Below are 27,343 nucleotides of genomic sequence, written 5' to 3'. Positions count from 1 at the left end.
CAAGACAACCCAAACAATGTCAACTTGTCATGACAAAAACCGAATGACACTTAATGACAGAAGTCATAAACGTTTATGACACGTTCATGACAGTGTCATGTCATAGTTATGACAGTGTCATGTCACGATTATGTTGATACCTTCAAGTAAAGTGTTACTGAAAAACAAGATAGGGACTGACGAGTGCGAAGGACAAGAGGGATAGAAAGTGTTGCTTAACAGCATTGCTTGGCACCAATTATGATTATATTACTTTCTTTTTTCATCAGCAAGCAGTGTAAAGAATTACAATTTTAAATTCAGCAATTGCATTATATACTGTATATTGAGGATGGGACTTCAGTGGTGACTTCAAGGTTGTGGGAAGGCACCTTTTGCCAGAGCTGGACGGAGTGAGGTAAGTAATGTAATGAGTAATATAACTAATTACTTTTACTATTGTGATTATCTTTGGTGAACAATGATTAATTCATTACTTTTTTATGTTGTTTACCCATGCCAAACCTTTCACCCTCATACTCACCCAAGACAACCATCTGATCTCTATGTCTCTGCCTCTTTACTAACTAACATGCACCCACACAAATAATGGGAAAGGGCATTGAATGAGCATCATTAACTAAGTTTCGTTCTTTTTTTTGAAACAGGAGGTCTAGCAGAGGACAGTCTGTCCCCACCTTCCCTGATCAGATTCTCCCTTTCTACTAACCATTACTTATTCCCTTCATTCCCAAATGTTCATGCAGTCTCAGCCCAGACCACTGGGACAGTATTGCAAGCTCATCTCCCTGACGGGAGCCATCTGCCTGCTTCTCCCCTCCTGTCATTAGCCCATCTCTAAGATGTTCCCAACACATATCATTGGCTGCAATCTGTCTGTCTGCCTTTACCGCCAACCAAACATCTGAACAGCCGAACTCTCTGATGGGTGGAGGGCTGGAAACTTCTCCTGTCCGTCTGCCTACTCTACTACACCTCCCTTTCCTTCTCCTTATTCCACCTCTTCAGCTTTCCCCATCACCAGTCAAAAAACGTTTTTCTTTGCTCAGTTTTATCTTCCAAGTTGTCATCTCTGATCCTGTTCTTATTTCTATCTCTCTTTGGCCTTGCCGCTTCTGTTTCCTCGTTCCTGCTCCACCGCCCCCCCCACTCCCCAGCATCCCCCGCCTTCCCAATATGTTCCCGCTGGCAGGGTGCAGCCATATATATTCGCCTGTTCCTGCAAGGGAGTGAGCGATGTGCGTGTCGCCCATGGTGGCAGAGTGAGCAGCAGAGCCTGACGTGAACATACGCTGTGAGAGCTCCCATTTATATCTCCTTCTCCTAATGAACAGCACGCTGAATGCAACACGGATGCAATTACCTTCAGGAACTCATTTTCATAAGGATGAACAAAAGTACTTGCTCTCACCACAAAGTGGAAAAGTCAGAATGGATGCTAATGGGCCCTGGCAAAAGATGATTGAACTTTGATGCTAAAGAGGTTAGCCCTTGGACTGTGGAACATTTTCTAATCTCCAGCTCCAAGCCTGGCAACCTAAAGCTGAGGGAGTCACAGCCAGTTTTGCCATCTGCATCTCTAACCTCGCGGTGTGTGCCATCATTGCCATTAGGGGTGTATGTGTGTGTGTGTGTGTGTGTGTGTGTGTGTGTGTGTGTGTGTGTGTGTGTGTGTGTGTGTGTGGGGGGGGGATCGATACAGCAAAATATCGCAATATTTTCCATGGCAATACTGTATCGATACATGGGCGCCAATAATCAATCTTTTATTATATAAATTGCACATAAGAATTTAACTTTTTAGTACTGACATAATTAAATCAATTGCTTTTTTAGTCCACTAGATCGTAAGATGAACAAACAGAGAAATGTATCTTTTTTAGATAAAACAGATGCTGACAAAGTTTTCCTTTGGGGACATAATTTGAAGATGGAGAACGGGTAATAAATTGCTAAATATTGAAGAATATTGCAATATAATTAAAATCGCTATAACATCGTATTGTGACATGAGTTTTGTAATAATATCGTATCGTGGGGCCTCTGGTGATTCCCACCCCTAATTGCCATGGTATCTCCATCTTGCTTGATCACATGTGATTTGATCAAGCACTGGTGGTTTTTGCTGAAGGTTTGGAAATTGGTTGAATCACTTTTGCTCACTCTTCTAATTTCTCAAGCTCTCCTATGTTTCCTGTTCCATGTTGATGCTGGATCAGACAGAAAAAAACCTCACCTGCCGGAAAATACAGTACTGATAGGTTTAAATCTGTAAAAACGCAGAATGCATTGCAAGTAGAGTTTAGATTCTCTGCCCAAGCCCGAGCTGGGCCGGGCCGTTATTTTCCGCCACTGTCCTCGGGCCGGGCCCTTGATCAAGCATGTTTTTTTTAATCATTACTTTATTAGCCTAATTGGGTGGGGAGAAAGCTATGCCATAATCAGAAATACTATCTATATAGGCTATATTTAGCCCAAAGTAACAAATGTGTCCAAAAAGTTACACAAGTTGGACTACAGTTACAAAATGCAACACGTGTCATGCGCGGAGTCTCCTCCTCTCGCACACATCACACCGGGGCTGCTGGGCTGTATGGTGTAGCTTAAGTGCAACATGGAGCTTGAGGATGTAAAGAAAAAAAGAAAAACAGGAGAATTACCTTTGAGCAAGTTTGGAGGAAAGTCGGAGGTATGGAACCATTTTAAACAAGTCATGGGCAGTGACAACATATGTGTCGGCTTAGTCGAGTGCATTAGGCTAAGTGCGGCACGCTGCTCGCCTATGACAGCAAATAAAACGGGGACTTGGATGATGAACAGACACATGAAGCAGGCTCGCTGTGGCAGAAAAGATGATAGTCAGCCTTCAACGTCCTCTTTTGTTACTTCTACAAGCATGAGGGCGAAGCAAGCCCTCACAGACAACTATCTGTAGACAACTACAAACAACTCTGAATTGTAGTTGAGAACGTCAGTTATAACGGCCCACGTATTAAAAAAGTGTCGGGTTGAAATCGGGCTCGGGCTCATAATTCCAGTTAATGTGTCGGGCCGGGACGGACTCGGACACAACGTGCACGGGCTCGGGTTGGGTCGGGCTTGATTTTTTTGGGCCAGATCTAAGCTCTAATTGCAAGGCAGCTAAGTGCATGTATGTGCATACGTGTGGCCAGAAAATGAGACATGATTAATCCTCAAGCTTCAGAGCACAGGTTGTCAGCTGTCCTTCCTTCCTCACTTGCTGCACGCTGTCCTTCCACAAACCCCCCCAAATGTAAACAGTAAGGAGGCGTCAGCAGGTTAATTAGCAGGAAGAATATGGTTGGGGGCTAGGAGACAGTGGAGACAAACAGGAGGAACTCACTCTCCTTGGCCCCTTCCTCGCTGGCAGATGCTGCCCCTGCCGATGCCACGACCCCACTCAGCTCACTTCTGGAGAGCAAAAACAGACATTTGGAGGGACAGGCAGTAGCGGTTTTTGGCACGGGCAAAGCGGGCAGCCGCCCGGGGCGGCATTTTTTCATGACACATGGGGGGCGGCACGAGCACTTAAATTTTTTTTTTAAATCCCTCTGCACCAGCGAAGCACAGAAGCTGTGTGAGAAGGGGAAAGGGGAGGGGGGCTGAAACAGATTCTGTTGAGAACTAAAAGTAGGCTAGATAGTAGAAGTTCACGCAAGCAATCCAACTTGGTAAAAAAAAAAAGACAATGCTGCTCTGCCAAATGTCTTCAAAGGAATGAAACGTTGATAATAAAGAACAGTGATTTAATAGTGATAAAGCGATGGTGCACTCCCAGGCCGGTGGGCAGTTGTATCCGCGCTACCAGACACCCTGCGATGCCATCCAGCTCTGTGGCTCGGCGCGCTATTTAGGATTCACAAGGAGGAGCGGGCCGTGTGTGTGTGTGTGTGTGTGTGTGTGTGTGTGTGTGTGTGTGTGTGTGTGTGTGAGCGCCTGTCCTACCAAAGCAGAGAATTAGCTCCACACATAGTTCATAATAGGCTAAGTCTTAAATATATTTGGAATATCTATTGAAATATTCACATTTTACATGAAAAAAAGTTACTCTTAGATGTGTCCAGTATAGGATGTCGCATAGCATTACTGTATGTGCTGGGGTACATTTTCACATAATTTATATACAAGTGGATTATATTCATATAAATACACCCAAAACATGCTTTTAGGGATATTGTAGTTAAATATTAGTGATTGTGATGTCATAATGCAGCAACAAAGTCTTTAAAAAACTACTAATGGATTAAAGCGTAAGGCTGGTGATAGTCTGTATTTTTTAATCAATAAATCCCATTAAAGACCCAAACCACAGCCTGATAAATCTTCTTCCTCCAAAAACACATCAATGAGCAACATCTTGTTGAAAACACATGAATGAGCAGCATGTTGTTAGGAAGTGATTAGCTAGTAGTACACACGTCACGTCATACTGTACATACTACAGGTAGCTACAGTGCATATAAATACGTAAGTCAAGGTGCATTCATTAACTACAGCGACTTGAAAAATTTAAAATCGATTCTTTAACCCCCAGGCCGCCAACATACATCCTATACGCATGTTAAAGATTGACATTTTCAGTATAAATAAATGGGCTTAGGAATGTTGGAAAGTTTTGAGAGACAGCTTTGGTCTTTTCATGTGTTATAATAAAATGTAACTGTTTGTGCAGAATGTTGTGTTGGGGGGGGGGGGTCTCGCCCAGGGTGTAATTCAATGTAGAACCGCCACTGGGGACAGGGAGACAGCTGGAGCACAAGCAGCTTTGGCCATATAGTAAATGGATGACTAGAGAGATATTATCAGCCCCCGAAAAAGAATTTATCTTGCTGTCGTTTATACCCATAAAGCTCCTCAGTGGTGGAGTGTTGGGTCTACGGAGCCATGGCCATATGGATGACTTGCTTGGTGAGGAACTGCAGTAAGCGACAGAGAGGCTCCCCAGAGGACCTCTCATTCTGACTGTGAGGCTGAAGGATCTCAAGGTCATCTGGTGGAGAACAATCCAACATGACTGAAGACAACAGAATATTGAGTGATAGAGCATCAATGACACGAGATGAGTGTATTTTTCACAATGCTGGTTATGAGCTACTGTGAGCTATTGTGTAAACAACAAGCTTAAGACAAAAAAGATACAGTAAGATCTAACGTTGTCCTTAAGCTGTGCAGTATAGCTCGACCACAACTGTGTTCTATTGTCCTTTCAGGGAGGAACTGGGAGGTGGGCGGCAGGCGGGTGGAGGTACATGTTTTTGATAGAGTGGCTTCATTACCTCAAGTGAAGGCCAATTTGTATGGGGTGCCGAATGTAAAAGTTCGGTTACAATTTTTTAGCTGATACATTTTCAACATTTAGCTCACTTTCCTCACATTTAGCGCATGTTCCTCACATTTGAGACAGAAATTATATATATATATATACATAATATCTAAATGTTAAATGTTAAATCTAAATGTTATATCTAAATCTAAATGTTAAATGTATATCTAAATGTTATATCTAAATATTATATCTAAATCTAAATCTTAAATATATATCTAAATATTATATCTAAATCTAAATCTTAAATATATATCTAAATGTTAAATGTTAAATCTAAATGTTATATCTAAATGTGTCGCCAAGTGTAAAGCTAAATATTTAGAAAATATTCAAATCCCCAAGGAAACCACGCCCACTGCAGTGGCTTCAAATCACGCTGCACCGCAATTTTCAGTCAACACCTGTTGGTACAGTAAATACTGACTACAGTGGAGCTGTTCGACTAATGTTACTGGATTAAAACACATTTCGGATTTTTCACATTTTGTATTATTGACTTATATCACAGAAATGTTTTAATATTTGTGTGTACTATAATGCCGTTGTTTTGTTTGACTCATATCTCCTTGCCTCTATGCCCGACCAGAGAGGAGAACATTCTGGATCACTGTTACACCACAGTCAGGGATGCTTATCACGCCGTTCCCCCCGTGCTGCACTGGGTTTCTCTGACCACGTCATGGTCTACCTGATCCCTGCCTACAGGCAGAAACTAAAGCTCTGCAAACCTGTAGTGAGGACATCAAGGAAGTGGACCAGTGAGGCTGTGGAGGATCTCCAGTCGTGATTCTACTAACTGGGATGTGTTCAGGACTGCTACCAACAGTGTGGATGAGTACACAGAGGCTGTGACGTCATACATCAGCTTCTGTGAGGACTGCTGTGCTCCATCAAGCACCAGGGTGAGTTACAACAATGACAAACCCTGGTTCACAGCCAAACTCAGAAGGTTAAGGCTGACTAAGGAAGAGGCGTTCAGGAGTGGGGACAAAGACAGATTTAAAGAGTCGAAGTACAAGTTTAGCAAGGCAGTGAAGGAGGCTAAACGACGGTACTCTGAGAAGCTCCAACGCCAGTTCTCAGCGAACGATTCTGCGACTGTCTGGAAAGGACTTAGGTTGGTTGTATGGTTGTGGACTTCAGGAAGAACCCAGCCCCACCTGCCCCCATCACTCTCTGTGGCTCCACAATTGACACTGTGGAGTCTTTCCGCTTCCTGGGAACTACCATCTACCAGGACCTCAAGTGGGAGCTGAACATCAGCTCCCTCGTGAAGAAAGCACAACAGAGGATGTACTTCCTGCGGCAGCTGAAGAAATTCAACCTGCCAAAGACAATGATGGTGCACTTCTACACAGCCATCATTGAGTCCATCCTCACATCCTCCATCACCATCTGGTACGCTGCTAGCACAGCCAAGGACAAGGCCAGACTGCAGCGTGTCATTCGGTCAGCAGAGAAGGTGATTGGCTGCAATCTGCCACTGCTCCAGGACCTTTACGCCACCAGGACTCTGAAGCGTGCTGGAAAGATTGTGGCCGACCCCTCCCACCCCGGTCACAAACTCTTTGAGACACTCCCCTCTGGCAGGAGGCTGAGGTCCATCAGGACCAAAACCTCACATCACATGAACAGCTTTTTCCCCTCCGCCACTAGCCTTATCAACAAGGCCCGGAAACCACCCTGACTCTCCACCTTCATGCCACTGTTCTCTCTCTGCTGTAATGCTTTTTGCTCTTTATTTTTTATTTATATCTTTATTTATTCTTTATTTTTAACTTAATACATACTGTGTAAATATACTTATACTTATATTGTTTGTACCTATACTTATATTGTTTAATATTCCATCTAAAGAATGTGTGACGTGCACCAACAACACCAAAACAAATTTCTTGTATGTGTTAAAAAACGTACTTGGCAATAAAACCCTTTCTGATTCTGATTCTGATTGTGTGTTTAACATTAGTTTGACTCATCCTTCACAAGCAATCTAGCTCACACACTGCAGCCGACGTGTCATCTGAAAAGGCCTCGCAGCACTGTAACTAGCTAAGTTAGCTAGGTCTCGCAACGAGACTGAACAGCAGTAGGCCTGTCACACTATAGCCACATGTAACTAGTTTTCAATACTTTGGTTACATTACTGTATTTTATTAACCTGAATTATGTTGCTATATTAGCTTGCGAAGGAGCTATCCGTTGCTAACGCTAATTTATCTCAAAAAGCAGAAACGTTAGCTAACTACTGCCAAGATATGATTTTACTAGCGACCAGAGAGGTGTAAGACTCGTCAAGTGTTGTCATGTGTTTACACTGTCTTACAATGAAACCATATCTTGGCAGTAACATTAGTTAGCTACTGCTTTTTGACATAAATTAGCTAGCTAACGTTAGCAACGGATAGCTACTTTGCAAGCCAATAAAATATAGCCTTGGCAAACAGAATTAAGGTTAATAAAACACGATAACTAGCTATGTAACCAGTATTACAAACTTCTTACAAGTGGCTGGATTGTGACATTTTAGTTGTGTTCGGATGAATATGTTGGACTTTATCCATGCTGGGCTAATGTTAGATTGCTTGGGAAGGATGACGTTAGTCACACACGGAGATATGTAATTCAAACAACGGTATTGTGATTAACACAACTATTAAGGCATGTCTGTAATATACCGGTCGGTCAATAATATAAAATACTGTAGATCAGTGCTTTCCAACCCTTCTGGTCTGAGGTTCCCCCACAGCCCTGTCATATAAACTCACATACCCCGCCCTATCAATTCCCAATGTGTTCACACTATTTATCATATTAAAGTGAATATTCTTACATTTTCATGCAATTGAACTGTAAACATTTAGGTTCGTTTGGTCAGAAATTCTACTACCTACACCTTTTACTTTAAGTGTGGTTAATGTTTCAAAAGTCATCCATTACTTTTAGCTAATCATTTCAACTGTTAGCTAAGTAGTATAGTATACAGTATAGGCCACTTTTAGCTATTTTTTTCTACCATTGATTACTTCGCTATATGTTTTAACATATGTGTTGAGCTGTTTTAGCTGATATATTGTTTTAAATCAATCATTTATTTGAAGCCACTGCAGTGGGCGTGGTTTCCTTGGGGATTTGAATATTTTCTAAATATTTAGCTTTACACTTGGCGACACATTTAGATATAACATTTAGATTTAACATTTAGATATATATTTAAGATTTAGATATAATATTTAGATATAAATTTAACATTTAGATTTAGATATAACATTTACATTTAACATTTAACATTTAGATATATATTTAATATTTAGATTTAGATATAACATTTAGATATAAATTTAACATTTAGATTTAGATATAACATTTAGATTTAACATTTAGATATATATATATATATATATATATATATATATATATATATATATATATATATATATATATATATATATATATAAGACTGACAGAAAAAAAGAGAGAAGAGTATACTGCATCAGTATAGCTCACAATATGTCATCTGACTTCATTTTGGATAAGAGGCCAAATCAAACAACAACAGTCGCTGTCTTAATTGTAAACCCAATGAAGGTGCAAAGAAAGTTAATCAGTAAAAAATAAGACCTTGGAAAAGAGGAGGTTGTTTGCATACTGAAATTTGCCAACTCCCAAAAAAAACAACAATTACCTGTCATTACCACGAGAGACTTTTCATCTTGACATTTATCCTATCTCACTGTCTTGAGCTTCCATTCCGGCAAACATGAATTGATGCTGTTACAGGCATTACCCTCCACAACTGTAAAGGTTCCGGTTATATACACACACACACGCACGCACACACACACACACACACACACACACACACACACACACACACACACAAAGTGGAAAAGTAAAGCTATACCTCTATGGATAAAGCTTTGTCGATGGAGTAATGGGCTTTCCTGATGGCAAGGGACAATAATATCCTCTAAAGAGGTTAGAGCTGCAGACTAGAGAGTGAAGAATATAGTGCAGTGTGGGGGATGTGAAATACCAAGACAGACTGTGAAACACCCAGAGACTAGCTTCAGTTTAGCATTTATGATAAATTGATGTCTTTGTCTTCATTTTCTTCTTCTCTGCTTTCTCTGTCCTTGCTCACTTGGCATACTCAGTGCAAAGTAATGATCTGTCTATCATTGCTCGGCCACTGGCCACAACTCATTCAACTGGAGAAACAGTGGGACGTAGGAGTGAGGGAGGGAGGGAGCGAAGAATTTAATGGGAATAATCAATGCTACTATGTCTGATGACTTCATCCACTCTGCCTGTTTGCTTTGATTTAACAGTTCATAATGCCTGCAGTGACTACAGTAAATACAACAGTGAGTCAAAAAGATGATAAACAGTATTGAAGAAAGCGCTGTGGTCAGTTGAAGGGTACACTTTGGCACAGTGTAGACTTGAAGGATGCAAGCACAGGCAGCCAGGTGAAAGCGACATATGAAGGCATTCTCATCTCAGCTGGTCTCACGCTCTGCTAAACATTATCAGTGTAGAATTACACTTCAAACTGAATCAACACATAGCACACTTTTCAGGTCCTCTTTCCACCTGCCCGCTATGTGCCTGCAATATTTGTCATTATCGAAGAACAGAATGAAACTCATCTGCGGTAGATGGCTTACACAATCCAAATGAAAACTCCCTGACTGGATGAAACGACATTTTGAAACAGTTTTTGGCTGGAAAAGAAGCAGAGTCATGATCTGGGCTAGATACCGCCTCTTTCTTTGCAGCTAATTTCACAATGAATCAAAACAGACAACAGACAATGCAGAGAATATGAAATCCAAGACTTTCTTTCCAGCACACTGTGTGTGAAGCAGGATGTCCCTAACAAGGCATGGCATTTAGAAAGAATAATAGTAACCTAGTGTGTTCTCCTCGTGAATCTCGGGGCTGATGCAGTACAATTCTATTAGCCATCCTCCTCCAGCTGAGAGCTCTCTGTCTGTCATTCATCACCAGCTGCAGCACAACACAGTAACAACAGCGATGAAAATTTACTTTCCCTGCCACCCTCCTCCATTTGTCTGTCTCAATCTCTCTCTCAACCTCTCTTTCCTCTCCCAAACTTTCCCCCATCATAATAAACCTCTAATTCCTGCAGTTTCTATTCCGTGTGTGAATAATAAATGGGAAATACTGTCTTCCCATGACATCTGGCCACAAGCTGCTCCCTCTTGATACTACAATTACAAGGGGAAGGGCTGAATATCAATAGCAGCAGCACCAACTCCAGTTTTTTCCACTTAAACTGTAGCGTTTTTTCTTTTTTTTTTAATAAAAGTTTCAAATTTCAAATGGCTATTCTATGAGAGAGCAACTCATTTTGATTTCTGTAATGGTCATACAGGATGGCTCTGTCTGTGAAGGCAGCATGTAAAGCACCTTTTCAGTTCTGCACCATGTGGAGCTGCCCTGTTTCTCCATGCAAGAACATATAACATAGTGTAACTCAGTGATGGAGTATCAACACAAACAGCTTTTGTAAAATACACTTTGAACACTTGCAGCTGATGTCAAAATCGCTTGCTCGTTTTGTATTACTGTCCTCTCTCATATTCAAAATTCCAGTTTCTTCTCCTCTCTTTCTTGCTCACCGTTTCTCACCTCATTTCTCTATCCAGGAATCTATCTCTTTACTCTTCTCTCCTCTTACCTCTCTGCGGTCTCCGTTTGCAGTTTGAGTGACAGATTTGGTTCAGGGTTCAGACGGTGAGAGGCTGGTTCTATTTCATAGGTTTCAGTCTATTCCAGTTGGGTCATGACTCTGACAGTTGCGGTGTGATGTGAGCATCCACTCCACCCCAGTAATGTTGTTTTAGACTATCATACAGTAAGTGTGCCTGGACACCTGAAGGCCATACAGTATATTCCAGTGTTGCTTTAGGCTGTAGAGATGTCACTGCATATGCAAAGAGACATTCTGCAGAGACACAGTGTAGAGCCTTATAGTTATTGGTCATTATGAGGTATGTGTATGTGTGTGTGTGTGTGTGTGTGTGTGTGTGTGTGTGTGTGTGTTAGTGTTGTAATGTAACGAAGTACAAATACTGCGCTACTGTACTTAAGTAGAATTTTCACGTATCTGTACTTTACTTGGTTATGTATATTTCCGGAAACTTTCACTCCACTACATTTCCTGAATAAAATGTATACTTTTACTCCACTACATTTCCCCTAAGCATCTTGGTTACTCATTACTGGAAACTGGAAAGTACACTGGAAAAAAGCAGGTTTGGCGAATCATTGCTCCTAAATTGCCAATATAATGCACTATCCATTCCAGTTGGTGACCTTATGCCTGTTTGTTGTCAAGTGGCAACAGTGCCGTGGTAACAGACGATGACCACCCCGACGGCAGTGGTGATGAAGATAACGTTACACACCTTTGGCCATAAGGTTCATAATCAAAGTTTTTTTTTACTTTTACTTTTACTTCTAATAAGTACATTCAATATCAGAAAATTACTTTTGATACTTAAGTACTGTGAATATCAAATACCATGAGACTTTTACTCAAGTAATATTCTAAAAGGAGACTTTAACTTCTACCAAAGTCATTTTCTGGTAAGATACTTCTACTTTCACTCAAGTATTGCTTTCAAGTACTTTATACAAGACTGGTGTGTGTGTGTGTGTGTGTGTGTGTGTGTGTGTGTGCGTGTCACAAGAGTAGACTTCACTGACTCCCTTGTGGGCCATAAACACAAGGTCGGGCGCGTTAATTAACAGTTTGAATGAGTGTGAGGGGGAGCATCGTACCAGAGTGGCCATGCGTCCAGTGTGCACGATGGGGAGGAGAGCCACTGTCTCTGAAGGGCAAGAGGCAGAGCTGTCCCTGGCAGCTCGGGAGAGGAACTGGTCCAAACTATCCTTTGGCCCATTGTTATGGGGGATAATCCAAAATCGAGCAACCAGTAGCAGCACCAGGTGGTCCTGTCAACACACAGAAGAAGAAGATGGACTGAAAACAGGAATAGAGCATGCTCGGCCAGCCCTGGAGGAATGAGGACGCCTGAGAAACATCAGTTGACAACAGGACGACATAAGAAGGATGTGTGGTTAACTGAAAATGAGATGGCACGTTCTTTTTGCATTAGTGAGAAGCACATGGCCATATTTATGTGTGTAGGGTTTGTAAGGGCATGTGACAACGTGCGATAAGTAGGGCAACATTTGTTGGTTGCATCACCTCATCAAGAAAAATGTGTGTGTGTGTGTGTGTGTGTGTGTCTGTGTGTGTGTGTGTGTGTGTGTGTGTGTGTGTGTGTGTGTGTGTGTGTGTGTGTGTGTGTGTGTGTGTGTGTGTGTGTGTGTGTGTGTGTACATGTGCATGTCTATGCAGGGTGGCATTCCTGTAAATAAAGATTGCTGTGTAAAATTGCTCCAACAAGCACTGACTGAATCTGGCTTTAAGTGGGTGTGAAGGACAGAGCGATCTCCAGCGAGAGCCGAGACTGTACCACATTTCTGCAACCTCAGGGAATGTCCCCTGCTACATCTAGTAAACACAACAACAACAACAACAACAAAAACAGCACATGACCTACATGCATAACAACCCAAAATCCACCAATTCAAGCTGCTGATGTGAGCTGACAGTGGCTGAATGGGCAGCAGGAAAACAAAAAGGGAAAACAAGAAAATGGATCTTTGATGACTCTACACCCATGTTAGGTCATGTCCCTCGCTCTTCCTCCACATGTCTGACAGTAAAACAGAGAAAATGTGAGTTTTGACCTTCAGGATGTCTTGCACTTGAAACACAGCATGTTCTAAAATGTGCTTGCTGTTTACCTCCGTGTATGTATGTGTGTGTGTGTGTGTGTGTGTGTGTGTGTGTGTGTGTGTGTGTGTGTGTGTGTGTGTGTGTGTGTGTGTGTGTGTGTGTGTGTGTGTGTTTCTGCTCAAACTAGCCTTGGAGTGTCTCTGATGGCTTTGAGACACATATGTTTGTTCTCCGCTAGGCCCAGTATAAATGACCCAGCCAAGCGGAGCTCTCATCGCTCAGAGGCTGTGCTGATTTACCATTACTCAGACCTGATCGGCTGGATCTCCACCTCCCTCCCTATGAGAGAGGCAGGAGGAGAAATGAGCAGAGATAAACAACCAAACAGCCAAATTCAAAGTGGAGCGGGAGAGAGGGAGAAAGAAAAAAACACAACGATAAAGATACAAGAAGGATGAGAGAGATGAAAGAGCGGTGAAATGCAAATCATTTACCTGGAGACCTGTGGTGTTTTTCTTCTGTTTGTCTCCTGAGAAAATAACTAATTGATCTGTTCACTGTGCGATTACCTCTCATCACGGGCTGATTGACTGTCTGTCACATGCACTCACTCTCTCGGAATGCTCAAACGCACAGGGCATCCGTCTCTATCAAGCACACACAGTTTACAGTATATGCGTGTGCACTATAATGCATGGGCCCTGACAGGCACCTATCATACCTCAGCTTCACTCTGCTCCTCCTGCTGATGCAGAGAGAGGAGACAGACAGAGGGGTTTGACAAATGACGACAGCATTGTTTAGATGGGAGATGTCGAGATTGTGAGCGAGTGAGCGCCCTGGGTGTGCTGACACGTAGTGTGGGGTAAGGGATGTCACTGGTGGGGAGGGGGATGGGGTGGAATTGAAGACAAACCCTGGTACATGGCAGATACATTTTTCGAAAACTGGATTACCAGTCAAGAAAATGAAAAACTGACAGAAAGTGAAGGCCTGCCATCGAGCTTCTGGAGATTGACACTGCTGCTTCATGAAGGTCCTCAGTTCAGATTTTTATTATCTGACCTTGTACCAACAGTAGTTGGACACGTTTTCCAACTATAAAAGAAACAATTTAGGGGGAATTGTTTTGGTTCTTGAGCGCAGCATTGGTCAGTCTGCACAGCTCAGGTTCAAAATGGGTTGACCTCAAAGCCGGTCTGAGGTGAGACTCGCTGTTTCAGGGTCAACTGAGCTGAGGTTGTATGCTGAAGGAGTGGTCAGCCTAAGCTGAGAGGAGAGCCGAACAAGAGAGGAAGGAGAGAAAAAAAAGAAAGAATTCATCCTCCAACTGCTGAATGTGACCCACAGAGCAGACACAAGCAGCATATTTCATAGCCCTTGCTTTGTGTGAACATGCAGAGAAATTGAAGTCACACTCTGAAGATTTATTTGTTCTTTTCACCACCAGAATCAAAATGTGAATTATTCAGCCCTCTTTATACTACAAATAATGTGTGTGTGTATATATATATATATATATATATATATATATATATATATATATAAATGCACATATAGATATATGATCAAAGTGTGTGCTTATTAAGGATGCAGTACAGAAGACAGCTGAGTTCACTGTAAAATAAAGACTGCAGTGTATTTGGAATAATCCAAGCCAATCCATATAATGTAATTTTGGTTTAGTTAGGTTTGATTTCTGTTGACATTGAGAATCTCAGCATTTCAGTTCTGACGTATTGCATGCTTCATGCTCCAGTGTTCATGGAGACAAAATGAGATCAGGGGATATGCTGTCAGAGGCTCTGCCTGTCAGGATGACTGTAGGGTCAGAGGTCATGTTGGGATATGGATAGTGGAACGAGAGCAGCTCCAGGCAGCAGTGTACAGTGCTGTAGCATGGCTCAGAACTGTGTTTGTGGGTGGAAGGAGGACGGGGCATACTGATTGTCTTTTTGCATTCCTCCAACTGCCCACAAGACGGTTATCATCCTTGCTTATTCAGTCTGAAAGGGGCCCCAGTGGATAGAGTGGATCTAAAAAATCATCCAACCGTATATGAACGGAGGCCTACCCCTTGAGGAGAGGCAGAAGATGTAAGCTGAAACTGACCTGAGCTGAGTGGTTGATTCTTACTTCTTCATGATCTTCATTTGCATGTCAGAAGTTCCAACCACTGATATATTGCTTCACTGTGCTACAGTGTAAAATCAGCATGTGTGAGTGCTGTGTTACTGATCATTTTGTGAAATACTAGGTTATTTTCTTTAAATGAGACGGTGAATGGAATTAATATCGAGCTAGGATAGTATGTGCATCATTTTTTTTTGTTGCTTCCTTTTGAAAAATAAACCCTTATAACTATTAAATCCTTTAAAAATAATGACAATAATTATTGTGTCCTGATTTACATAGAAATGTATAAGCCTGTGTGTGCATTACTTTCCCCAGGAAACGCCAAAACAAAAGCAGAGAAAAGGGTTTAGTTTAAGAGACTGAACATACGGAACACACATCTGGCATCTGTTTCCTTTTGCAATTTTGCCAAAACTTTTCCAAGGATACTGAGGAGACTTTGGAGGGATGTGCTCAAGCTCCACCGGTCCTCTGAAACAGGAAGGAAGAGAAAAATAGATAATGGATGTGAATGCGCAGAAACACAAAGCTGCTCAATGGCAATTACCACGCACTGCCTGGCACAGCTGACAGTTGGAGAGAAGCGCTCTCAATGTGTTTTATTCTTGCAAACAAAAGACAAAAGACAGACTCGATTACAAGAGCTCAACTGCCAAAGCAGCCCACAAATGGTAGCCTATTCATGCAAAAAGATCTAGCTGCTGACCCTGTAAATGACCTGTATAACCTCATAACCTCCAGTATTTCTCCAGGAAGTGTTGCCATTGTAAATCAAATCTAGAGACATAAATAGTCATCCTTGCTCTTCCTCCAAGTCAAATTGTATCTCTGTCTTGACAGCTACCTGAAGGTCACTTTCACCTCAATGTAGGAACACAACATGCAGCCTTCAGTCATGACATACATTTCCTCCCATATATCCTACCAACAGTGGAGCTTTCCTTTCAGTTCAATGCCATTTCAGTCCCCCAAATTACTCCTTCACATGTTCATCAGCAGCTGACAAACTGTGAACATGCGCCTCACTGCTGTCCTCATAACCACCACCATTTTTGTCACTGTGGCGCGCCACACCAAAATCACAGGAAACAATGTAGGAATCAGAGGGAAAGCATGGTGTGGGCTGTCTCTCTGACGCTGCTACTAATGAGCTGTAATCTGGAGCAGCAGGAGGCAATGCCTGCTCAAGGAAATTGCTGTTGCTCGGTACACTAATAGAGGAGGAGGAGGCAGATCTTAGGTGCTTATTTTCATCATCAGAGAACAAAGGGAGCAGAAGGAGACAGTGTTAGAAACAACCTTCTGGGGGATCACCATCATCATCATCATGAGCTTCCTGTGATGTGCATGGTTCTGTACAGCCTGGTCGCACAGAATTCCGTGAAATGATCACAATTTGTTAACAGTGAAAAATCTGTGTGGCCACCACAGAAAACAATGCCAATGTAAAGTCAATGAGAAGATGACGTAGCATTAAGAGCGACTACGGTAGCGAGTACTATGTAAGGCCGAAATTCCGCACAAGGAGGTTAGTTGGGGTGGTGGATGGGTCAAACACAGGACTTTCACCCAGGAGACCGGGACCGGGACCGGGACCGTGTCCTGCATGTCAAGTTTCCTAAAGTCGCTTTCTTCTTTTCCGTCCCGTTCTTCCCGCGTGTCACCGAACCGTAAGCCCACCCACGACCTTTTCCTTAACTTAAGGGGCCATGTTTATTTAACGAAATTCTTCCGTGGGCCCATCACGGAATGTTTTGCGATTCCGTGAAACTGCCATAGATTTTGAGTTAAGAGGGCGTGTTCATTTCACGGAATTCTGTGAGATCAGGTTGTACTGTAGGACTGGAAGGTGAGCAAGCTGGGTAGGTGCTGTAGGTAGAAGCTATACAAAGTTGTAAGTGGCTGCTCTTTGTCAAATGGGCACCTACCAGGGAGCTGATAGTATGCACCCATCTCTTTTTCAAGTCCCTGTGCTGAATTTCCTACCAGCTACCTCTCTTCAGCGCATCCATCCTGTTTCATAAAACGCACAGCGAAATGCTCTTTCACCTGTTCTGTCAGACTACAGCTTGCAAGACCCCAAGCTATACCAACTACCAACCTTGTGTGTCCTTGTGTTTCATCACCCACCGGATCTGTCTCTGATGTTTGCCATCCGGCTCAGATATGCTCGCAGGAGGAAACAATAGAAATGTTAAACATACTGATAAGTTTTCATAAAAAAAGGAGGACAAAAAACTGTCAGCGTGAAATGATCCCTGTTATTTATCTACAGCCTTGAAAATACGATGCCACCTGTGTGAGGAGAGCAGGAAACCGAGGTAATATGTTTCAATGACAGCATTGACTGCTCTGGATAGAGAAGGTTTATGTCCACAGCAGCAGGAGCAGCAGGAGAATAGAGAAGAAATACATTTATTCTAACTCAAACCTGCCTCGGAAAAAAAAAAAGAAGTGTCACAGGGGTACCAAAGGAAAACAAAATGCTTCGAAGGAGAAAGATGAAACGAGGAGAGAGCAAGAAAGAGGGAGTAACAGGGAGAGGGAAAGAGAGGGGCTGAGCAGTATTTTCCACCTCAGGGTAGCATGCTAAAAGCTATCTGTTCCCCTGGTGACAGAGCACAGCACAAGTTCTGAGGTTGGAGAACAGAGGCTTAAGATAGGCTCACGCTCACACTCACACACACACACACACACACACACACACACATACACACACACACACACACACACACCTCCCTTGCCCTCATCTGTCTGTTCACCATCCATTTTTCTCCTCCTCTTTCAATCATTTCCCATACAGTAGCTTCGCCCGGCCCTTCACCCTGCCTGTCAACACTTCATTAGCAGGCATCTGTTAATAACTAATCTCATCTTTCTGCAGTAGAAATACACAGTCTCTCTCTCTCGCTCTCTCTCTCTCTTCTGCTCTGCAAAATCAGTCATGCTTTATTATATCTCAGCATCTCTCCCTTTCGTTTTTTTGTCTGGGGAAGAGATTATGCCCCAGGCCAGAAAGGGATGCAGCAGCAGGGGGGTGAAAGAGAAACGGAGGACGAGTTGATGGTGAGAGGAAGAGGCAGGGAGGGGGAAAGCTCTGGATCTTTCATTGCTCAAACCACAGGTGTTTCTTTAATACCTTGCTTTGCTGGAGGTGATAAGGAAATGAGGGGGAGGTTTCTCTTCTTCTTCCTCTTCCCTCCAGGACTCCAGCACATTCTCTAGATTTCTTTCCATTTTAGACAAAGCCAATTTCATCTCCACTTTGCAACATATGGTGCGGCCCTCCCTCCAACACCCCTGTCACCGCGCACACAAAGGCCACTTTCTCAATATATTCTGCTCTAGCTATTACAAGATTCATCAAAAATTAAAGCAGCAGTCAAGGAAGGTTGTAGGGGAACACGAAACTCCTGAAGCGGGATTCACGCTGCAGATACAAGACGGAGAGGATGGGAATCTGGTTTGTTTTACCATATCCATACAGAACCACACTTCTACATATGGTGGGAGAAAGCTTGGTTGCCCTGTTTGTAGCTCCCAGGCTGTTATGTGTGACTCACTATGTTCATATTCAACACGCCGAGCTGCTGCCACCCACCCTCCTTTACTTTCTCATCTCACTTGGTGATAAATACGAATAATAAAGGAGATACATTAGCAGAAGATTGTCTTTTTTTCATTTAACTGGGAGACAGAGATAGATATTGATCATGTAGCGAGACATTGTCTCGCTAGGCCAATCTGTCTTGCACTACAACTGGTAACACATCAGCAGTAATGTACAGTGCTACAGGGGCAGAATCACTCTTCTGTATATAGAGATATTTATTCTTCACATTTTGCATAATGTCATTAGACATTATTAGACCTTTTTATGACCCTCATACAGATACCATGCCACGCATGTTATGTTTTCCACCAGAAACCTTCAGATTACTTCTATAAGTTGGAGATCATGAGAAAAGCATCCTAACCTTGAACCACTCTCTATGTGATCCAGTTGTGTATCTGCATAGGGATTTACTAATGTTTCATATTTATGCTCTCAGAATCTTGGAATCACATCCTCACTTTAGTCTAGGGATTGTTGTGCTAATAAATCCTGCAGACAGATCCTTGTAACTCATTCCTGCTGTGACAAGGGTAAGACCCAGATCATGCACCGTCTCTAATGTCTGCTCTCATTTACATAGTAGCAACACTGGCTGTTTGTTCATGGTTACAGTGCAGCCCTACCATAATACTGGCAGGATACAATGAAACTGTGCATTGATTTGGCAAAAACTAAACTCTGAGAATATGAATACTCGTTTGACAGGTAATCTGGACACAGAATGCACTCTGTCAGAAAAAAAGAGGAGATTATTTAGGAACAGGCAAGGGTTTTTACAGCTTCAGCAGCAGGAAGCACCTGTGCCACAAGTGACCTACTGGATGTGTCTGTCAAATCTCCTTTACCAGGTGGCAGCCAAGCGTGTGTATATGTGTGTGCATGTGTGCATGAAAGCGCTGTGTTAGAATCTTGTTGCCTGAGTCTGCACACCTGTCTGCATTTGCAGGACAGGCAGATCTGTTTGTGTGCACTTGTGACTGCGTGTGTAATGTGTTTGAGTGTGTAGTGTGTGTGTAGTGTGTGTGTCCAGAGGTGTTCAGACTCTGAGGGATAGACAGAGCTTATACACAGGTCAAGCCTGAAGGTAGCCAGGAGGATGTGTGCACTTGGCTGTGACCACCAACAGTTGTGCAAGCCTTTACTGTATCCATCCCTTCATCTCTCTTTCCTCAACATCATCCCCCTTTTCAGAGCGAGCGAGGACACAGATGGTCTCACTCTATCAGCCATGACTGTCGGACAGCAGAACCATTTCCCTTTTTACTGTTCCTGGCTCAACAAGCACACCTATACTTCCTACACTGTATGTTTGCAGTAAATACTCAAATTCCAAACATTACATGAGTCACATGTAAGTCAACATTTTAATTTAATTTAGTTTTTACTTATTAAATCTACAACAATCCTAATAAAAGAGATGGAGATGAAAAAATGATATGTGGACAATTATTGATGCCACAAGGCTTTATTTGATAAACCTCCACACCTTTCCAGCTGATAACGTCACAAACCATACACCACTAATAATGTTCCCCTTAAAAGCCAACTGATTACAGCAAATGTGAAGCTATGTGTTGCAAACAGTACTTCTTAGTAGTTCTAGACCTTAGTAGTTCTAGACCAAATGACCAATTGCATCATCTGTACGTTTCTGCACCCTCCACCAGCAGTGAGAGCTATTTGAAGGGAAGTTTGAAATCAAAACATCAAAGATGGCAGAGCATCTGGAGTTTATGATGCCATCTCGTTGCTGATGTGGAAACAGTTTTTTTCAAACCACCAAACCCAATTATATGGAATACTTCCACACAATGTGCATCTAATATTTGCTGGTGTAATGTTAACAATGTATATTGTCAGCTAGGGCTAAATGGCTAACACCAACACAATCCAACAACAATGTACACGTTTTTTTACACTAAATTTAACAGATTGATCCCTTTCTGGATTATTTTAATTTTGGTGTCTTTGTCTCTCGCCTGTTGTGAGCTAGGATAGGCTCCAGCCCCCTGCGACCCTAGAAGAATAAGTGGGTGCAGATAACAGATGGATGAATGTATGGATAATCGCCTCTGATGCTGATGATTATGTTGTTTATTTTAACCTATTGCAAAACAAATATACACCAGCTACTGACATGTTTTATCCACTCCTTGCATTATGCAAGGTGTTTCATGATTATGATGCATAAAAACTACAAAAATTGTGGGAAAATTAGTTCTTAAACTACTCACAAAGGAAGAGATGTACTGTGAACAGAGAACCAGACATGTCTGAGACAGATTACAATCGTCATTTTACAAAATTAGCTGCAACTAAATGTCTAGAAGATGTGGCTCTATTGCCTAAAAAAGACAAATTCTGCTTGTCCTCCTGAGAAATATGATGGATCACACGTTTGCCTCTTTAACTGCTGTGCTCTCACCTGAAGCACATTGTTTGAACTTTGCAAACTCTTCCTTTTTCACTGCCCAGGGTGATGGAGGATACCACATTTTTGGATGGAATCCATTTTGGCTGTCAGACAAAGGAGGAAATTCTCCAAACTCATCAATGTGAAGGCATCGTGAAAATTCAGCATTTTTGACAATATGTGTTTATATGCATTTCCATGACTGTGTATACAATATGTGTCCATGCATTGATAAGTGTTACATTATAAATTATAGCGATAGAGACACTGAAATCTTTTACTAACAAATAAAACTGAGAACAGTTTAAAAAGTCTACATGTTATTTTCAATACATTAATGTGTGTAAAGAAATGATTCAGTCCAACTAGACCAACAGACTTGTGGGTTAACCTAAACAAAAGGCCAAATATTCACACACGTGCCGTGCATAGGAGTCAACTTTTATTTATGTGACAAGCTCTGTGTCCTCCTGCACATACACAGAGATATATATCTACCGAACCATCTTTCCTCTTGCTGAACATAAGGGGAGTTGATTTAAATGGATTCTTAAATGATATATAAAGCAGTAAATCTTCATGCATGGAGAGCTGCAGAAAGCACGCCAGGACTGCCAGGTGAAAATGGGGGGACGGGGGAGATGTTATTTACGGTGACGATGACAGTTCTTTTTCCAGTTGAGGAGATGGTGGGTGAGCTCGGAGTACACACAGCAGGTAATGAGGAGACGTCTGCAGGGAGAAGTTTCCATTCACCAGTTAATTGTGGAACAGTGACACACATTTGTACGCATACAAAAATACACACACAGCCAAATACAATGAGGAAGACACACCAAACTTCACTTCATCTCGCACTGCTAGAAACTTGCTTCATTATCAGGGAAACAAGAATAAGAAGAAATTATGTGAAAAGCAAATATTTGTTCTAATGACAAATATATTTTAGTTATTTGCATTCTGCATGAAAACATTTACTTCAGAGGCTCCCTCTGCCATGAATATGTTTTTACTGCTCCCAATTTAAAACTACCCTTCTAGTATTTCAGTGCACCAGCTATAAGTTGCCTTTAAATAAATACCCTGCATGCAGATCTACCAATACTTCACAGGCTATATGTAGAGCAGCTGCAAAGCAAGGCTGATAGGTGTCAGAGATCATATTCATCCCCCACATCTTAAAAGCCATATCAATATTCCATGTCCATCGAAGTGTCTGGCCATGAGAGATGATTGATGCGTTTCTGTGGCAGTGGTTGGAAACAGAGCCTAGGGAGACGTGGGGGCAGCATTGAGTGAGCACGCCTGCCTGAATAACACAGAACTCCATTTACCCACAACACAAACACAAGACAGATCGCTCAGATGGCCCCAGCATAAACCACTGTGTACGTATATGTGTGTGTGTCATTGTTGATGGATTTGAACGGAAAATGTGGATGGGGAATATGCTGAACGCCTGGATGATTCTGTGGACAACATTTAAAATGTTGAGTAATTATGTACTTGGCTTATCACTTGGCTGCGCTACAGATACTACTAGTTCCTAATAGCACTTTAGATGATTGTTAATATTTAGTATTCTGGGGACAGCGCAGCCCACCAGATTAATTATTCACAAAAACCATTACATGCATGTGATCCATGTCAGGGTTCCTATGCAAAATGGACAACCCAGGCTCCGGCTTTTTAATTAAAATCATTTGTTATTGATGTTTGCAACATGTCTGCACATGGAGTATAAAATATGAATGCATAGAGGAACAATTCAATCACATATACACTTGTAAATGTAGGCAATTGCAAAAGTATAAAGTCATGTATTTTTGCAAGAATATTATCCAGAGGTATTACTTAAGTATCCTTTACTACAGATTTATTTTATCAGCCAGACATCACCCACATGAGCAGCTTTTCAGGTACTGTAAACTTGTTTTGAACATATTTGGATGCATCTGTCTGGCTGTACCTGAGGCCATCTTGTCTTGGTTAAAATAGAGGCAACATGTCACTTGAAATTGTTTTGATAAATATTAATGTACAGCAGAGCCCAAAGGGTTCAGAGTGAGCCAATGCAACACATGGTAAAATGAGAGAGAACGAGAGAGGGGCAGTAATCACAGAGATGAGCCTACAGTAGTCAACATTTATAAAGCTGCCTCTGTGAAGACACATGGCAGGTCATTAATAAGGCAGCATGAACAATTCTCAATTTATATAAACATGGAATCACACCTAATACATACATTTTACAGAGGCATTCAATTTGTATTGCACCTTTAAAACATGCAGCTTCGCCCTGAAAAAAAAAAGTTGGTGTTGATATCATAAGTGAATGTGTACTCTGGTCAAAGTTTTATTTTTAGATGTATTTAGATCTTTATAATGCCAAAAAGCTCAGTTCCTTTGGTCTTCAGCAGTCAGATACTTGAAGTACATTGTCTCTGTGTCAGAGCCCAAATCAGTCTCAGTCTGAACATGGCTCTGTGTCTCTATCAGAGACCTCCCATGTCTCACATCCAGTCTATTCCTGTTTCTCTGTCTGAGCCTGATCAATGACCTCTCTGTATCTGAGTCAGCACATTAACCTGTCCCTCTGTCCGAGCCTGAGACTGTTTAAGCTTGTCAACATGAGCCTGAATTGGTCTCTGCTTCTTAACCTGAGCCTACTTTTTAGAAAGTACTCATATTTGCTTTTTAGCAAATATGAGCCCAAGCTTGATTCTGTACAAACCTTTATCTATCTATTCTTCTTTCAGAGTCTGCTCCTGTCTCTCCACCTGTCTTTCCTCACCAGTGCCTGCTTTTATTTTTCCCATTTTAGAGCCTGCCTTTGTGGAGCTTCAGTTTGTCTCCAGCTGTTCTCCACATAAGTCAGTGCCCTGGGGGTTTCCCTCCCAAGCCCAGTCCTTCAACATCCAGTCATTCAGAGCCTTGTCATCTTTTCTACAGGCTCTCCATTGGGTTTTGAGGTTTTGTGCTAACTCTGTTTGTGATTCTGTCTCTAGCCGTTTTCATATATGAACTCCAGACAATGTCAGGAGAATCAGCCCCTGACATTGTCTAGAGTTTCCTTTTCACACATGTAGCACACAGCAGGAGAGGGTCAATGTCAGATGTGTTCTCGCTTGCTGGAAAAACTCAGTTTGGTTTAGACATGGGGTGGCGCCTGGATAGAGCGTGCAGCAGACAGGACACACAGCTGGTTCGTAATTTCCTTGTAGTAGTCCTCCCAAGACTTTTTGTCTGGATCCTCAACTTCCTGGCAGCCCATGCAAACAGTCATGCTCTGCCCATCTCCAGTAGGGGTGGGACTCACCAGAGGCCCCATAATATGATTTTATCACAATACTCATGTCATATTGCAATTCATTACGTTTTTTCCAACTTCAAATGATGTCCCCAAAGGACAATTCTGTCAACATATTTTATCTAAAAAGATACATTTCATTGTTTTTTCATCTCACTTCAGTTTTATTGCTGCAAAATGGGATTGTCAAGCAAAAGTAACATTTTTACTTGCAATTTATATTATAAAAGATCGATACTGTGTTCTGTCTCCCCTCTTGTACTCATTTTACAAGAATGACTGCTTTTCTCAGTTCTCACCATGATTCAGTCAGGATTTTTAAATTTGCAGATGATACCACTGTGGTGGGCCTCATCACCAATGATGATGAATCGGCCTACAAAGCAGAAGTGTCCTGGCTGGCTGAGTGGTGTTCAATTAACAACTTGCCCCTCAACATCTCCAAAACCAAGGAGATGGTTGTCGATTTCAGGAGCAAAAATAGTAAGACGCTCCAGCCCCTGGTCATCAGGGACAAAACTGTAGATTGGGTGGAAAGTTTCAGGTTCCTTGGGACCATCATATCCTCCAGTCTTAAATGGAACACTAACGTCAGCCATATTGTTAAAAAAGCTCACCAGCGACTCTTCTTTTTAAGACAAATCAGGAAATTTAAAGTGTCCAAGGATGGGATGATCCACTTCTACAGGGCTGTGATAGAGAGCACTCTTACTACTAAGAGCAGGGTAACTGCTCAGTGGATGATAAGGCTGCACTGAACAGGGTAGTTAGGGCAGCGTCAAGAATAATTGGGCTGGACCGCTCAATGGCGTTTTAAGCCCCTAACGTCTCCTTCCAGGCAGCGCTGCGACTGTTGACTTCAAAGCACCTAATGGTTGTGGTTAGGGTTATGGTTAGGGACCTTAACCCTAACCATAACCATTGCCAAATCCTAGTGGAGAGGAGACGTTGGGGGCTTAAAACACAGATAAAGATCTGTGACATTTACAACACCCGTCTACTCAAAACTGGACTGAAAATACTCAAAGATTCATCACACCCTGCTAATTCCCTTTTCACCCCTCTACCATCAGGCAGAAGAAGGCTAGAAAGTATCAGATCCAGATCCACCCATTTTTCAAATAGCACTTACCCGCAGGCTATGAGGGCCCTCAATTCACACCAACAATCCTTTTCTGCTCTGCTTACACAGCTACGTCCTCCTCCTCAGGGTCACTAAATGCAGTAGCACTTTGTCTGATCTATTTTTTATTTATTGTATTTACACATTGGTAGCAACCCATGTGTCTCTTTTTTAAATCTCCTGTTTTTTTGTATATGTCCAATATGATGTGTTGTCATCCTTGTCCTATTCTGTCTTGTATTGTCCTGTGTGAGCCAAATCACCAAAATGAATTCCAGGCGATTTGCATCGCTGTGGCAAAAATAAAGACTTGACTTGACTTGATACTTGGCATCCGTGTATCGATACAGGTTTTGCACGGAAAATATCACAATACTATGCTATATCGATTTCCCCCCTACCGCTAATCCCCAGAGACCTCTCCAGGACCCAGGATGTCCTCCATAGAACTTAATCAGCTTCGCCTAGCTTCGAAAGATCCGCCGGATGTCAGTCATTTCCGGCCGGATGTCCCACACCTTCCGCTATGTTAGCGTTCTAAACTCAAGTCGATTTATGAGGACTATGGTTAACAGCTACCCAGATCTCTGCAGGGTAAATCCAGACAGCTAGCTAGACTCTGAATCTGTCAAATCTGAGTTTTCTGTTGCACGACTAAAACAGCTTTTGAATTTACACATTCCACCAAAACAAGTTCCTTCCCGAGGTTATTTTGCAGCGGCACCGTTGTTGCGTCAAGCGCTTAGCGCGGCCCAAGACGATTGTGATTGGTTTAAAGAAATGCCAATAAACCAGAGCATATTTTTCTCCTATCCAGGAATGTTGTGTGGACTAGTCAGACCTTCCTCCGCAGCGCTGTGGAGCTAGGTCTGGCAATGCAATACTAGCTTCACCCAAAAAGGTTTTCTGCCACTGCACCTTAGCCTGCTGTTACAACCTTGGGCTTTAGAGTAGGTTGTCCACCCACAGATCAGGTTGTCCAGCCACAGTCCGCCTCTTTGGATTTACTTCCCCAGGTTGACACCCCAGTTTCTGGTACTTTTTAAAAAACTTTTTCAGCATTGCCGCCTGCAACTGCGTTGTCCATGCACACTTATCCCAGGCATCATGTCTCCTGGGTCTTGGCTTGCACTTGGGTTCTCATCACCCACCTAACTCAGTGCTGAGATAGTCTTGATCATCAAGCCCTTTTAGTTTTCAATCTCCAGCTCTTTTTTTTTTCCCACTCCCAGTGTGTAAAATCTGGAATTTTCCATATCCTGTCCTGCTTTACTTGCACTCTATTTGCCCTCTGTGACTTTCCCTCCTCTAGAGATCACCTGACTCAGTCACCTGCCTACCCAGCTGCTCCTCATCAGCCCCATTGTGTACATAGATGTCAGTTTTCAGAGACTCTTTGCCAGATGGTCTATGTTGCCAATTAAGCTGCCACAGCATTCCAGCCATCCCTGCTACCTGTAGCTGTTTGCCTGTTACCTGCTTGTATCTATTTCTTTCCTGATCACTTGTTTCCAACTTCCTACTCTGCCTTATCCTCTTTGGATTTGTTTACCCAAATTAATTTTCTGTCTGCATGCTTTAACTCTTTATTTAACCTTTGGATTAACTAAATTGCCTT

This window comes from Sander vitreus, chromosome 1, assembly GCF_031162955.1.
Source record: "Sander vitreus isolate 19-12246 chromosome 1, sanVit1, whole genome shotgun sequence".
Taxonomy (NCBI): Eukaryota; Metazoa; Chordata; class Actinopteri; order Perciformes; family Percidae; genus Sander; species Sander vitreus.
Note: the sequence above shows the minus strand (reverse complement) of the source record.